Genomic DNA, 16,014 nt, shown 5'->3' with positions numbered 1-16,014 from the left:
TGACCTCCTGAAGTATGAGCTCCCCCACTTACTCAAGGTCACCTTATATAAGACAGCTGCCTCCAAATGCCATAAAAAGTAGGTGCATGATTGGGCACCTGGGTGGCTCAGTCGGTTAAGCGTCCGACTTCAGCTCAGGTCACGATCTCGCGGTCCGTGAGTTCGAGCCCTGCGTCGGGCTCTGGGCTGATGGCTCAGAGCCTGGAGCCTGCTTCTGATTCTGTGTCTCCCTCTCTCTCTGCCCCTCCCCCATTCATGCTCTGTCTCACTCTGTCTCAAAAATAAATAAAAAATGTTTAAAAAAAAAAAAAAAGTAGGTGCATGACTTCTTTGCTCTCTCCCTTCAGCAGAGACACTGAGGCCTTGGCCAAATGGGTTGCCAATTATTGACATGGCAGGGGTGGGCAGCCTGTATTCTAATCAGGGCCCACATTTCAGAGACCACACCACCACCGGCTTCATTATCCACACCTTGGCCATGGCTGTGTTATGAGAAAATGAATGTCAGAAGTGGGCCTTCAGTAGCAAATGAGTGACTGGTTAATCCACATAACAGCTATTAGAAATGGATTCTCACCCATCTCACCACATCATGAAACGTGGAATGGCTACAGTATTTGAGGCAAACTCCCAGGACCCTGCACAAACAGGGTGTGAGAATCTACCCAGGTCTGTAGCCTCTATGCCTGAGAAAGGGCCCCTAGCCTTAATTCCTGAGCAGTGCTATCTACACTGATCCTGGATCACGATCCTATTATAGATCCAGGGGCCTAACATAGACCGTACAGGTAATAGTTCCTGCCACTAAGTCTAGAAGAAGATACGGCATCTTCTTGAGCACTAGTGCTTTAGCAAGCTAACAGAACAAGTTATAGGAACAGTTTTGTGCTGGCCTGTTAATGCATGTCTCTTTAATAAATCCTATAGAGCAGAATTTGGTCTGATACTTACTTCCATCACATCTGAAAGGGAGGTGGGTGGAAGGAATAATTAACCCTAACACACCTCACACATTTTGATGGTGATTATTACCTACCAAAAAAGAATCTAAGAGCTGGCATGGCCAGGTTGATTAGGTCGGTTCTCAAAAGCGGTTTATTCATTTTTCCTTCTGTCAATCAGACAGGTCAGTGTTACATATAAATCATACCAGGAAGGGTAATTATTTAAGATCTCACTTTTAATATCTGTTCTTCAAGAAAAGTACCTCAAGTTCCAGACTCCTTAGAAAATTAAAGCCAGCAGTGGCAGATTACAAACACCACAGTTGGAATAGGTGTCATGTAGGCTCCCAGACTATAATCAGACTGAACAAGGTTAGGGTGAGTCACTTTCATGTGCTTTAGAACAGGACCTCATTCCACACCACGAATAAATAGGCACCTGGTGCTCTCAATAATGGTGACTGCCCCGCAGCACTAACCACAAGTATCATCCCCATAGCAACTGTTGTCAGGCCAACAGCCCTTTTCAGATGCAATCAAAGAAAATGTAAATCAAGAAACACTTTGAGAACTCAAAGTATGCTCTCAGGAAAACCAGAAAGAAGGCCCTGGCTCACTCAGGGACTTGGAGAAGGATGTGGCTCATTGTGGGTCTTACTCTGCTAACAAATCGGACATTTCTTTAGTATTCAAAGATAACCCATGACATGAAGTCTGAGGTCTTGCCAGCTTTTCCTTCCACTCCTCAGAAGCCATCCTACAGATGGATGGTAAGATTAAATGTGGAGGAAATAGCTCTCCTAGAAAGCCAAGGGAAAGGACATGAGGAGACCTGTATCCAGAAGAGTTTACTGATTCCAAGCCCAAAATATCCTCAAGGGAAATCAATTCTCAATGGGAATCTGGGGTGAACAGGGGAGAGATGAGGTGATGCAGGCAGAGGGGATGAGGTAGTGACAAGGGGCTGGACAGAGACAGGTATGGGGAGATAAACACAAAAAATAAATATGGGACCAAAAAAGTAAAATGTTTTTTTTCCTGGGGGGGGTTAACAGTTCACTTGAAAAATTTCACCTCAACATCAAGCATTTAGATAAATGTGTAGAATTTCTGACATATTTTTCAGATCTCTTCTTTCAGAAAAGATCACAGTTATAATATGGTCCCATAATCAAGTTTCAAAACATAAATTGCTTGAAAATTATTATGATGAGTTTCCAGAAAATGGTGTCAGAATGCAAGAGATACTACATCTCCAGGGAGATGTGGGGAAAAGTAGACAATGTGTTAATGTAGAAAGACTTAAGTTTCAAAGAAAGAACATTTCCAGACAGTAAAGTTGAATTACCAGTGGAGGTGTTAACAGCGCATCCCTTGCCTAGACACCTCTTAAAATGAACTCTCCTTCCTCCCATCAGGTGGCTGGCGCAGTGCACCTGCAGACGACGGCCAGCTGAGAGAGGTGGCTACAGGCTTCTCAAGATCCCTCTAAACCCGAAGCTGTCCACATCAGATTCCTCAACATACAAGCAGATTTCACTTCCTTCTTGCTTTTGCTGTCCTGCATGTACAGCACCTCTTGCTCTCAAATTCTTTTCTAAGCCTTTCTTCTTCTAACCTTTTCTAAGCCTTTCTTCTTCTAAGGCTTTCTAAGCCTTTCCACTCATAAGGCTCTCATATCATCTCCAAAACCTCAGGAAAACCTGCATTTATAATTTATTCCACAAAGACCAGAGCATCAAGGAGTGCAGTGTTTTAGAAACGAGCCCTTACTTTCCTCTAGCCAAGCGTATTTTAAGATTACACTAGGGGCGCCTGTGTGGCTCAGTCGGTTAAGCATCTGACTTCAGCTCAGGTCATGATCTCATGGTCTGTGAGTTCGAGCTCCGCATCGGGCTCTGTGCTGACAGCTCAGAGCCTGGAGCCTGTTTCAGATTCTGTGTCTCCCTCTTTCTCTCTCCTCCCCCGCTCATGCTGTCTCTCTCTTCTCAAAAATAAGTAAACGTTAAAAAAAAATTTTTAAGATTACACTCATATGTCCAGTAAGGAGAGCTGAGGCTTACTTTTTTAAAAAAGAATCAGCTACATTTCTCAAATTATTGCTTAAGACTTTGGTAGACTGGACGCTGATGAATTTTGCCTTTGTTTGTAGACATACTTAGATAAAAGTTGGGTAAAGTCAAGGAAAGAGAAGAAAAGAAGAGGGAGTTTGGGCTCTAGTTCTCATCTGACTCAGTCTCCCTGTTTCTCTGTCTGCCCCATCAGTAAAATCCAAGCAGGTCTACTTTGAGACACAGGGAAATTTAACAAACAGTATCTGTGGAAGGTTCTGAATGCTTTGGAAAGTAAAACATCTTCATTAAACAGTATTTGCTAAACATCTAAGGCACAAGGCACAGAGGTAAGCATGGGCCTTCTGGAAAGCATTCCCTGGGAGCAGATTTCCACAAGAGACAGCAGAGCAGCACTGGGTGGACATTCAAGGCATGTCTGATAATCTCTACCACCCTCCCCTAACCCCTGTGTCCAATATTCTTAAATGATAGAAAACAACTCCAAGATGAAAACAAAACAGTAAAATACAGCGGACTCAACACAGATTTCAATTGCGTGGGTCCACTTATATGCAGATTTTTTTCGATAAACACAGTACTATAATGTATTTTCTCTTCCTTATGATTTTATTTTTTTTTAAGTTTATTTATTTATTTGAGAGAGAGCACAAGTGAGGGAAGGGCCGAGAGAGAGAATCCCTAGCAGACTCTGCAGTGTCAGCATGAAGCCCAACACAGGGCCCAAACCCACATACCGTGAGATCATGACCTTAGCTAAAGTTGGATGCTTAACCGACTGTGCTAGCCAGGCTCCCCTCCTTATGATTTTCTTAACACTGTCTTTTCTCTAGCTTACTTTATTGTAAGAGTACAGTATGTAGGGCGCCTGGGTGGCTCAGTGGGTTGAGCGTCCGACTTCAGCTCATGATCTCACAGTCTGTGGGTTTCGAGCCCTACATGGGTTCTGTGCTGACAGCTCAGAGCCTGGAACCTGCTTCAGATTCTGTGGCTCCCTGTCTCCCTGCCCCTCCCTTGCTTGAGCTCTGTCTCTGTCTCTCAAAAATAAATAAACGATAAAAAAAATTAAAAAAAAAAAAGAATACAGTATGTAATACGTATAACCTATAAAACGTGTGTTAATCGACTCTGTTTATGTTATGATTATGGCTTCTGTCAATTGTAGGCTATGAGTAGTTAAGTTTGGGGGGAGTCAAAAGTTACACATGGACTGTTGTCTGCAGGGGTATGGCTAGCACCCCAAAACTCCATGCTGTTCAAGGGTCAATTGTAAACTAGGAAATGAAATTTCACTGAATGTTCCCAAGGTCATTCACAGCTGCACAGAGACAACGTGGATTCTTAGGCAAGCAGTTCAAAGTCAGGGCTCCAGTTCACACACACACGCGCGCGCGCAAAAGTTAGCATGTTATCTCCTCAATGAAAGAAGTTGTGTATGTTTTCCTTACATTTATAGAAACAGCAAACTGAAACCTCAAACCATTTAAATGCACATGGGCTACTAAGGGTTGTAAAACTCTTGAATCATGCAGAGAAAACAAAGGCCCCAAATAAGAAAATATTTACTTGCTCATAAAGTTCATGTGTAAGAGAAATTTTTTAAGTTGTACGTTATTTATGACCATGAGTAACTACTTTGTCACTTGAGTAAAATAATGTATACAAAACGCCTATTTCTTTTCCTTCTCTGGAAGGGTGAGGGGAATTTAGTAAAAATAAAAACAAGAGAAATGCCTGGCAAGTAGGAGTCAGGTGTTGAGTAAGTTCCCTTCTCCTTCCCATCCCTGCCCTTTTCGGGGCAGGGGGGCTGAGACGGAATTATCAAAGTGCCAACAAGTATGTGTCCAGTACACACAAGTAGGAGACACTGGACTGGGAGTCAAAGGTCTGTCCGTCACCCAGCCCTGCATTAACCACCAGCAGATACTGAGAATAAATATGACCAAAATGCCACCCTAATAACTAGTGGCAGTCAGCAAAGGCACATAGGACATCACCACCTTCAATGCTCTGAAAATAAACTGATCACCTTGGTGATGAGCACCCCCGTGCTTTTGCTCTCTGCTCTTGCCTGTTCTGTGGCTCTGCAGAACCATCAGATTTAGAGTGGGCAGAGACAAATGAAGGATGAAACATACAACAGTCAATTTTCCAATTTATTGGCTTCAGCGCAGGTGGAGAAAACAGCTGCTTGCAGGGGAGGCTACTTGAGTTTCTGCCTGCATTGCCTGGCAGATCATTCTACATGGCCAGGTCATTCTTCACCTCCTCCCTACTATACCTCCATACAATTTCTTTGGACAAACAGAAATTAACTGACTTTTTATTTTTTTAAGTGAGACATCCTCCAGATAAAATTTCTTTTTCCGTTTTTTAATCTATCAAATTGGCAAAGATTCACATTGATGTGCTCAGCCCAACTCTCAGCAAGGGGCACCTGGTGAACTCTGCCAGCTAAAGGCAAACTCTAAAGATACCATGGAGCGGGGCGCCTGGCTGGCTCAGTCGGTGCAGCATGCAACTCTTGATCTCAGGGTCATTGAGTTCAAACCCCACGCTGGGTGTGGAGCCTACTTAAAACAAATAAGTAAATAAAAATAGGGGGGCTATCAGGAGGGGGGCTTCTGATCAAAAGCATCAAAACCTTGAGTATGTCTCTGTTCTCTGCCCCAGCAGTTACAGGTCTGGAAATTCATGCCAAGAATCAACCTAGGATACACAGCAAGATTTAGGACACAATGCAGTTTGCTGCAGCACTGCTCCTAAGATGGAAAGCTAGGACAAAACTTCATTCCAACAATAGTGAGTTAGGTAAGAGACTACACCTCTTATGACACAGTGGTAAACTCTCATCACAAGTGAGCTTGAAAAAGATTATTTGAAGATATGCAAAAATGTCCATGATGTTAGAAGTGGAAAAATACAGTGTGATCCCATTTTGTAAATATATAAGTAGATATTGAAGGGCATGTGCTAACATAGGCACAGAAAAACAGGACTATGTGGAAAAAAACTAAAAGCACTTGGGTACTGTGGAGGGTAGAATTAATAGGATTTCATGTTCCTTGTGAAAATGGATTAAGTGTTATCACTGATTTTAAAAGGACTTTGAAGAAAACCCTCCTACCACACACTCAGCAAAGATAAGCTTTTCTCTATTATGTCTAGTCAGCCATCTCCACAAGCTTCCCAGAATATGATTCATTACAGTGTCCATACACAGTATGGACAATCATCTCTACCTTCATGATGGGTCAACAGGATGGATTCTACCAAAAGGAAGGCATGTTTGGGATGGTGCAGCAGCCAGCCTTCAAGATTCCCCAGTGATTCTGGCCTCCTGGTATTCGTGACCCGTGCAGTCACAATAAACAGGGCTCATATGTGTAACCAACAAGATATTGCAGGAATGACAGTGTGTTACTTTGAAGGGTAGGTCTCTGGGAGGAACCAGTTGTCATATTTGATGACATTTGAGCAGCCCTGTAGTTAAATTTGCATGGCAAGAAACCAAGGCCTCCTGCCAACAGCCAGCACCTGCCTACTAGCCTCCTGAGGGCCACAGAGAAAGCAGGCCCTCCTGCCTGTCCTGCTGACACTGTAACTGCACGAGAGACCCCTGACCAGAACCACTCAGCTAAACGGTCTGAATTCTCGACCTGCAAGAAGCTGTGAAAAGTGTTTATTGTGTTGAGCTGCTGAGTTTAGATTAATTTGCTACACAGCACACAGATGGTCTGACTTACACTACGACCCATGTGACCCAGCCAGAATTAACTTCGCAGGGGCTGAGGTTGAGGGTCTTTCACCAGCATGGCTACAGGCAGATGCCAGGAAGGAGGTCTCAGCACCGGCATGTATGCTGCTCAGCCAGAAGCTCCAGTGAGAGCAGAGGCAGGGATACATTTCTATCACCCATGTCTAGGGCTCCTCCAGTGACACCCGGGAAGCCAGCTAACTTCCAATATGACTCAGTGCACACTCTAACTGGAATAGAAGAGGGATACTACCTCCTCCAAAGGAGACCACACCTGACCTTGTCAACAAAGAGGAATTCCCAATCAATCCAGGAGTCACAAGATCACACAGATCTGTCATCCCAGATTACAGGCAAACCCACAGAATGGATGACAATCCACAAAGGAACACTTAAAATGGTGCATGCTGTCCAGTAATTCCTTTGATGCTCATTTGGACTTTTTGATATTCACTTTTGAGGTCCTCCCCAGATAAATTATTTTTAATTCTCAATAGTATGACCATATTTTAAGGGACTTGGGGTAACTGCAATCTCTATGTAATGCCATAAGCAATTTGTAATTCAAGCAGCATTTTTTCCATTCCCATCCTATCCACCCCCCTTTTCTCTAATCATAACTATTGGTGATGATCCTAGGGTTGTCAGTTACATAAACACTGTTAGCAACCAGTGGAAATCAAGACAACTCAGGCTTTCAAGTCAATAAAATTATTACTGCTCAGAATATTTCAATAGCAACAGTTTCCACATATATGTATACCATCAAATCATTAGTAAACCGAAAAAAAAAAATCACCAAAGTAGGAGTGAAGCACCTCTAATACAAATTTGCATGGAAAAAACAGAAAATTTAGCAATGCAAATACAAGGAAAAAATGGAAAATCTGAGACACTTAATTTGGTAACTTAAGAAGGGAAACTAGGGGGGCACCTGGATGGCTCAGTCAGTTAAGCATCCAACTTCAGCTCAGGTCATGATCTCGCAGTTCATGGGTTTGAGCCCCATGTCAGGCTCTATGCTGATAGCATAGAGCCTGGAGCCTGCTTCAAATTCTGTGTCTCCCTCTCTCCCTGCCCCTCCTCTGCTCATCCTCTCTCTTTCTCTCTTTCAAAAACAAACATTAAAAAATAAAAAAAAAAAAGAGTTGAAGAGCTCTTTTGAAAATAAGTGACAGTATCTCAAAGAAACTACACTTTTTTTTAAATCAACTGAGATAGACATTATTTTATGAAGGTCAAGAATCACAAACTCGACAAGAATAATTTTCATCACTCTAGACCTTTCCCTCTATGTTATATAAGAGTAACAACCTGCTAAGAATTAATTCTGTCCCAACCTCTACCCCAATAACATGTGAAAATGAATAACAATCACAAAAGAAAATATGATTCCTACATATGCTCTACCATGTGCTTTGATCTGTACCATTTTTCAACCCAGAAACAGTTTAACATTTTATTAACTCTAAAATGTTTTAGGTGGGTACAAAATACCAAAACAAAAAAGAAAAAAGAAAAAAAAAAAAGATTGCTCAATTGATCTCAAATGGTCTAAGATATCCCATAAAAACCAAAAGTCCTACTACCATTCAAGAAAACCTCATAATTTCAACTTCAGGCTTAAACATACTGGACAGATTAAGTAGCTTGGCTATCAATTAACACTCACAGATAATAACACCATGGAAACCAGGTGGCACTCCAGCAATATGCTACCCCCAGGTACAAATGACATCTGGTCACTTGTTAACTCTTTTGGCAATTCATTAATTAGACAAACAGTTACTGAATGCTTGTTATGCACTGAACAAGTCCTGTGCAATGGCAAGAAAAACAAGGCAGAACCCAGCTGGATGACAGAACATGTTCACTTCCTGGCTCAGAATCAAGAGGCATCTACATCAAGGAAGTTCAGATTACAAGTTGAGCAACATCTGTCTGGCTGACTGAAATAAACATTTTCTGTACAGTTGTAATGGTACAGCCCCAAATCAGCTACTGTATTAACCACAGAAGGAAATTTGCTAGACCACAGGATCCGTCATGACCACTTCCAATGACAATGCCTGTTGACTTATTAGGTGTCCGCTTTAGGTTTCACCAATGGAGTTCTCCCATTTACCCAAGTTTGTAAAAGGGCAGATAAGAGGATTCAAATAGTAAAAAGAGTAAAGAACCCTTAAAATAATCTTTCCATCCTTAGAGACTTCCTCTGAACCTACAATTCTTCAAAATACTAAGCTACGTTATTATTTTGCAAACCTTGTTATGAAATAGCAATTTAGCAAGTATATTTTCACCCATATATGGAAACAAATATTTTTTGAAAGTTAGTACTGATAAGCCTTTCTATGAATGCTCAAATTCAAAGAGCCAAAGATAATCACTGGATTCTTTAGCTAGAGCATAGGAACCAAGCTCATGTCCAAGTCTGAAATTGGTTCGATGCTTCACAAAGGTTATCAGAGTTGTGAAAGCTTTAACTGGTTCATAAGCTCTCTCTAAACAGGTTGATAATTTTCTTTTTTTCTGTCTTTTTTTTTTTTTTTTTTTTTTTTTTTTTGAGAGAGAAAGAGAGAGAGAGCATGGGCATACATGCGAGCAGAGGAGGGGCAAAGGGAGAGAGACAGAATCCCAAGCTGATCAAAATCAAGAGTTGGATGCTCAACCGAGTGACCCACCCAGGTGCCCTGACAATTTTCTTTTTAAATTTTGTCAACCTTAAAACCCCGATAAATTGGCATTTTGCATTCTTTTTTTTTTTTTTTTTACATTTATTTATTTTTGAGAGACAGAGCACAAGTCGGGGAGGGGAAGAGAGAGAGAGGGAGACACAGAATCCAAAGCAGGCTCCAGGCTCTGAGCTGTCAGCACAGAGCCCAACGTGGGGCTCAAACTCACAGACCATGAGATCATGACCTGAGCCAAAGTCGGACGCTTAATCAACAGGGCTACCCAGGCACCCCAACATTTTGCATTCGTAAAAGCTACCTTTCAAGGTGGTTTGACATTTGGATTGATATTGAATGTTCTACTGACTGTACATGGAGAGGTTTCTGCATTCTGGTCCTGGGTTTTCAAGTGTATGGTTCTTTCCCTCAAGCCTCTTTCCCGGCAAAGCTCTCCCTGGGATCCTCAGTATTTCTCCTTGGGACCAGGTCTGGAAAGGGCCAATGGGGTTGCTCTGCTCTGCTGGTCCACAGCTCCTTTTTTTTTTTTTTTTTTTTTTTTTTTTAATATAAATATAAATGTCCTGCAAGTCATCAGAAATTAAATAAGCAAATACAGTCATGCCAAAATATTCCTTTTAAAACATCTGTTCTAATAGCAACCAGTTAAAGTGAGGACAGAGCCCACAACGAGTAAAACAAAGGACCGCGTTGGTGCTGTTTTTACTGCCTCATGCAATAAATAGCACAGGAGTATGCTATCCAGTTTACTCTGGCTTCAGCCTCTCGGTTATATAGTCAAAGCTTTAAAAAGTAGCATAACTCACAGTGCAATCGGCCAAAAACATTAAGCTGTTGCACATTGATCAAGATGGGATAAAGGCCTTGAGAAATAATGAAAAGGAGGCCCTTCACCAGGGAGTTCAACTCATTCGTTCATCATATGGATCAATTAAGACCTCTGCATGACCCCGGATTCTTTACAACTGCAATGTTTTAAACATTTTTTTCATTGAAATGTTCTCAATTAAATAAGCTGCAAAATTAAGAGAACAAGATTTGAACTATAATGAGACCAAGGTCTCAGAATAAAATAAATACTAGAGAATGAGAAGGAGCCCTTCAGTCTAAGAATGTCATGTGAGGGGGCAGCCTCTCTCCTAGAAAGCAACAGAGGCCCCTATACTCTGCAGATTCAAGTGCACTTACACAGTAGACTGCGTCAGCACACTACTAAGGGAGGACAAAGCCACTCTCAGTTCCTCTTTCCATGAGGCTGTCAGCCACTGCTACCCCAAGAATCTGGAGCTGGTCCACACCATAAACATTAGAAGAAATGATGTGAAATAATTAATTATGAATGCCACCAGAACCCCAGACTTAATTTTTCTATTAATAGATAATACTGATAATGATGTCAGTGTTTTCACTGTCCCAATGTACAGAAACCTTAGGAAGTGTCACCACTGGCTTCTTGTTCTTCTGCTTGATTAGTTCAAAGTGAGCCTCTCACAGGGAACATCAATGCAGAACAAGGTTGGAGAACTAGGAATACTGTGTTCTCATGCAGTGACAAAGCTTCATCTCGAGTAACGACTTTCTTTAGGGCTCTAATAGGAAGCAAATATTTGTCGACTCCCTGCTCTGTGCACTGTCATGGAGACTTTGGGGAGATTTTTAAATTCTGGTTCTCTTATAGAAAGTTCCTAATTTAATGGCATCTTGAGAAGTCAAATGCAAATGACTTACATTTCAAGGCAATGAAAGTGATAACAAATGGCTGTACATGCCAGCACCATACATACACAAATAAGACAGGCCTGCCACTCAAATGCAAAAGCAAGAGACACACTCCTGCAAGAAAAGGAGAGCAGGAAAAAGGTGCACTAATTTGCAACCATGTAGGTCAAACAGTTTGAGCATGGTCTTGGGAGCCAAAAAAGAAGTGTGTGTTCTTGCTGATAATTCCTACAGAGAAGGCTGGAGACCCAGACCTGTGCTGGGCTCAAGTCTGATCTTTAAGAGAAGTGAAGGCAGCAAGGATTCTAGAGAGGACTGCTGTGATCAAAGTGGTGAAGAGATATTAATCAAACCCTGGTATGCAAGACACACTACAGAAAGAAATCCCCAGCATGCAGACTCATCAGGGGCATTTAGAATAGTTCCAGTGTGAGGCGAGAAGTGAACTCAGGTTCAGCAGTGATTCAAGAAATGGAATTTATGGGTCATCCGCGCCTCCCGTGAGAAGGCTGGGGTGAGTATGATAACACGGTGAAGCACTGACAGCAGCCTCACACTGCAACGGCTCCATCAACACTGGCCACTTAATGCTGTTTTAATTATCACCAAGACACTGATGAACAGGCCCTGGGTACAGATGAGTAACAGGAGGCCAGGGAAGAGGGGCAGGTGCCAAGAGCCTGAGCCAGTGACAGATCATGAATACAGGAGGGAAAAGAGAAACACAGTAGAAGAAATGCTGAGACTGACTGACTTCCCAGCAGAACTATCTGGCCTCTGGTGAAACGTAGGTCCAAAGCTCAGAGAGGTGCTGGCCTGAGAGAGGCGGGCGGCACCAAGGACAGACCCTCGACTGCATGAGATGACCCTACCCAGAAATGCTCAACCCCAGAGCTGTGGCTTCCGGGCTCTGTGACCAAGGGCTCCCCAGAAGTGGCATCAGAGACACCCCTACCCACCACCTCCTGCAGAAACAGCTCTACACCCTCTGTTGTCTCACTATCCCAGTCCCCACGTCACATAGCAGCTCACTCATTTTGGTCTTTTATTGCTGTTCAGCATATAATTACATGTCTACAAAGAGGTCCCCTACTAATAAAGTTTGAAAACAAGTGTTCTGTGGAGAATCCTTGCCTAACTACTAATAAGGATGAAGCTGAGCCACCCCAGGTGAGCTGTGCCTCTCAAAGACCCCCTCTAGAGGGGGATTCTCTGCACCTCCAAGACGCTCGTTAGCCAGAACTCAGGGAAACAAATATCTGAAAACAAGGAGCCACAGCTGCAAAAATGTTCAATTCACTAACATTAACGCCGAAAAGAAAACCTTCTGCTGACCTCATATTCTGCTATAAAAAGGAGCAGCAGAAAATCTGGAAAAGGGTAAGTAGAGCTGTTTCGGTTTCCTCATAAAAGAACAGGGAGCAGTTCAGAAGAAACTGTGATCTCTGTAAAAACAAGATGCTGTAGCTCATTTCACTCAGCAATTCCTCTGTGGTTCCAGACACAGAAGAGCACTGACTCCGAGAGGCACACCTCATAACAATTACTGGAGGGCTCTGTTCCTATGCCGCTGACCACGGACAGTTGGAGCCATGGCTGCCATAAGCTGCTGGGCCACCCCCAGGATGGGGGCTCTGCTGACAGTTGTGGGTCAGGTTGACTTTACCGGCCAACCAGGAACCAGAAATGATGCCACTGTCCCAGTACCCTGCTCCTGGCTTCCTCGTGTCTCAATGGAGCAGAATCTGGCTGTCCTTCTTCAGGGCTTAGGCTTTCCTTCCAAAATCCTCACTGAAAATATAACTGCCTGCTTTTTTAGAGCTGTGAGAGACTGACCTCACTGTTTACAATTTGTGTATTTCACATGCTGGCATCCAATAACCAGAAATTCAAGAAAATTCAAAACTCAAAATACCTTGCCAAAACATACCCTACAATCAGGTAGCACTCAGCACTCACTTCTATAGCAATATCCCAAAATGTGTTTTTAAGTTTCAAAACAAAATTCAAAAACATATAATAAAAACTAGTACTACAGACATGTGGTATCTTAAGAAATATAAACACATGGACAAACATATGTCGTTCTATTCAGGAAGATTATAAAAACCAAACACAAACATCCGTAATACCTTCAGGAAGCTATATTAAAAGTGATGCTTCTTAATGTCTTATTAAAAAGAATTGGCAGCCTCAGACTAAATGTATTAACACTACACAGGTGTGAATATTTTAATAAGTTGCCCTGGGCACCTGTAAGCATTTCTTGGGACATAGAAATCATTCCAGCCTAAGGTGGGTATTTATTTACTCCCCACGTACCCAACCAGGACTTTCTGCAGGTTGAAGACTGTGCCTGGTGCCAGAGATGAGATGGCAAAGAAAGGCTCTTAACAGGTAGAGGTGTGGGCAGCCCCATCCTGGTGGGGGGAAAAAAGAGACGGTAGTAGGGTCGAAGGAAGTATTGGAGACTTTCAATGGAGACCCAAAAGGAATCAGACCCTGTAGCCAGGAAAACTGATTTAGGTTAAGCAATGACAAGTGAATGGCGTTAACAAGGCAGATGGGGTTTAGTTTAGGTAAGGGAGATAGATCCATGTCACAACTTGCTGAAGATTACCTGAACACGTGGCAGAGCAAAGAATGAGTGCACTCACCTGGTTTACAAACATTTAATAAAACACCTAGTGTGCCAGGTAGGATCCCGCCTTTAAGTGACAGGAACCCTCTCAAGTGCCATCCTTTCAAAAGAACTGATAAGAAGGCAACGGTCAGTAGGGCAGAGCCACATGCGGTTAACCAAGCTCCAAAACTTCCTCTCTGCCTGGCCCTTCAGCTCTGGGAAGGCTTGTCAGGGTCCCTGAGACAGCTGCAGTCTCTCGTCCAGGAGGAGCTGAGCCACCCTTTGACTCTGCAGCCCCTTGCCGCTTCCCAGAACACCTGCTGCTGCTGAGAAGCAGGCCCTGGTTTAATGGGTGTCAGCTGCTGAGAGCACACCACCCGAGGAAATCATGCTGCAGAACTGCCGCTTTGATGAAATGCAACCATCTGATGGGCTAGGTGCACTTCAGGAAACAAGAGGTCTGGTTTTCTTTTGAAAGGAAAACTACATGGATTCCCCTCGGCATCTCCACCACCCCAGTCCACCTTCACTTCCACATCCACTTAGTTAGCATGCTCTCACACCTGCCAGAAGTCAGGGATCTTAAGCAATCACAAGTGCCTCACACTGCCAAGTTCAGCCAGAATCCATGTGCTTCCTCCCCCTGGGGCTGCTTAAGTAATAGCAGAGTCTCTTTTCCCTACACCTCTCAAGATCCACACTTGGAAATTCAGTGCAAATCTCTTGTTCCCTTCATCTCTGGGTTTGATTTATAGAGGTTGGAAACTAATGTGCTTTTTGGCTCATGTAATGAGAAAAATCCTTTGATTAAACACACACAGTAATTCATTTTTGAGCAAAACACAATTATTTCCACGCTGTTTTAAAAGAAAATTAAATAGACAAAGTACAAGCACTAAGTATATCAAACTCTGCTGAAGGATGACAGAGAGTAGGAAGAAAACTGTACCAAGAAGATGGTGGAACCAAACTAAAAACCAAACATGGGAAGTGGGGGGAGACACTAATTTTTCTTACAGAAGAATCCCAAATAATTAGGGTTGCCAGATTTAACAAAATAAAGGATGCCCAGTTAAATTTGCAGTTAAGATATCATAAGGGACACACTTACACTAAAAAATTATTCATTTTTTATCTGAAAATCAAAGTCATCTGGGTGTCCTGCAACCCTACAAATAATACATGTAATACTTCCACCTCTAGAAACTGGAGCTTAATCCTCCTAAACTGCTTTGAGGTAACGTGTGCTTCAGGGTTTACTTAGAAGAACTAAAGAGGGAAAGGGAAAAATAGTATCACCACAGTGGAGAGACCTGGCCAATGCTACATCAACCAGGTGATCAGGTTCACATCACTGGGGATGTCACATGAGTGTCACAGATCCCCTGATATGATGAGATGAAAAGGACACTTCACCTCTGTGATGCTCTTTCCCAAACCCATAATCCCAGTCTAATCACAAAATACATGAGACAAACCCAGATTTGAAGCCATTCTACAAGATGCCTGGCCACTACCCCTCAATGTCAGAAATAGTCACAGGCAATAAAATGTAAGGTGGTGCCCTGGACTGGACCTGGAACAGAAAAAGGTTACAAATGGAAAAACTGGTGAAATCCAAATAAAATCTGGATGTTGTTAATAGCAATGTGTCAATGTCAATTTCCTAATTCTGACAAATGAACCATGGAAAGGTAAGATGGTAACAATGGATATGCTGGATGCAGGGTATTCAGAATTCTGTATCCTCAGCAACATTTCTGGAATTTATATATATATTTTTAATTTTTTTAATGTTTGTTTATATTTGAGAGAAAGAGAGAGATGGAGCACAAATGGGGAAGGGGCAGAGAGAGAGACAGACACAGAATCTGAAGCAGCTCCAGGCTCTGAGCTGTCAGCACAGAACCTGACGCAGGGCTTGAACTCACAGACTGTAAGATCATGACCTGAGTTGAAGTTGGATGCTTAGCCAACTGAGCCACCCAGGTGTCCAACACACACACACACTTTATATATACATGTATATACATAAACATGTTTTTATAGAATCAAATGTAAGGAAATGAGAGGGTATCAGGGAAATGTTTCAAAACTCTCCAGCAAAACACAGGAAGGGAATTAATAAACCAAGAATAATAAAATACTGGTAACTATAATAAAAAAATTAAATAAGGATTTCTTTAAAAAGGAACACAGCAAATGG

At 42.5% G+C, this 16,014-nt stretch overlaps 1 protein-coding gene across 3 annotated transcripts in view; it reads right to left on the bottom strand.

The window, feature by feature from the left end:
• Positions 1-16,014, bottom strand: part of DTD1 (D-aminoacyl-tRNA deacylase 1) — a 196,013-nt gene that overhangs the window by 90,683 nt on the left and 89,316 nt on the right. The gene's annotated exons all lie outside the window — the stretch shown is intronic.

The sequence above is a fragment of the Panthera pardus genome, unplaced genomic scaffold, assembly GCF_024362965.1.
Source record: "Panthera pardus isolate Hobbes unplaced genomic scaffold, ASM2436296v1 HiC_scaffold_25, whole genome shotgun sequence".
NCBI lineage: Eukaryota > Metazoa > Chordata > Mammalia > Carnivora > Felidae > Panthera > Panthera pardus.
This window is presented reverse-complemented; position numbering and strand designations above follow the sequence as displayed.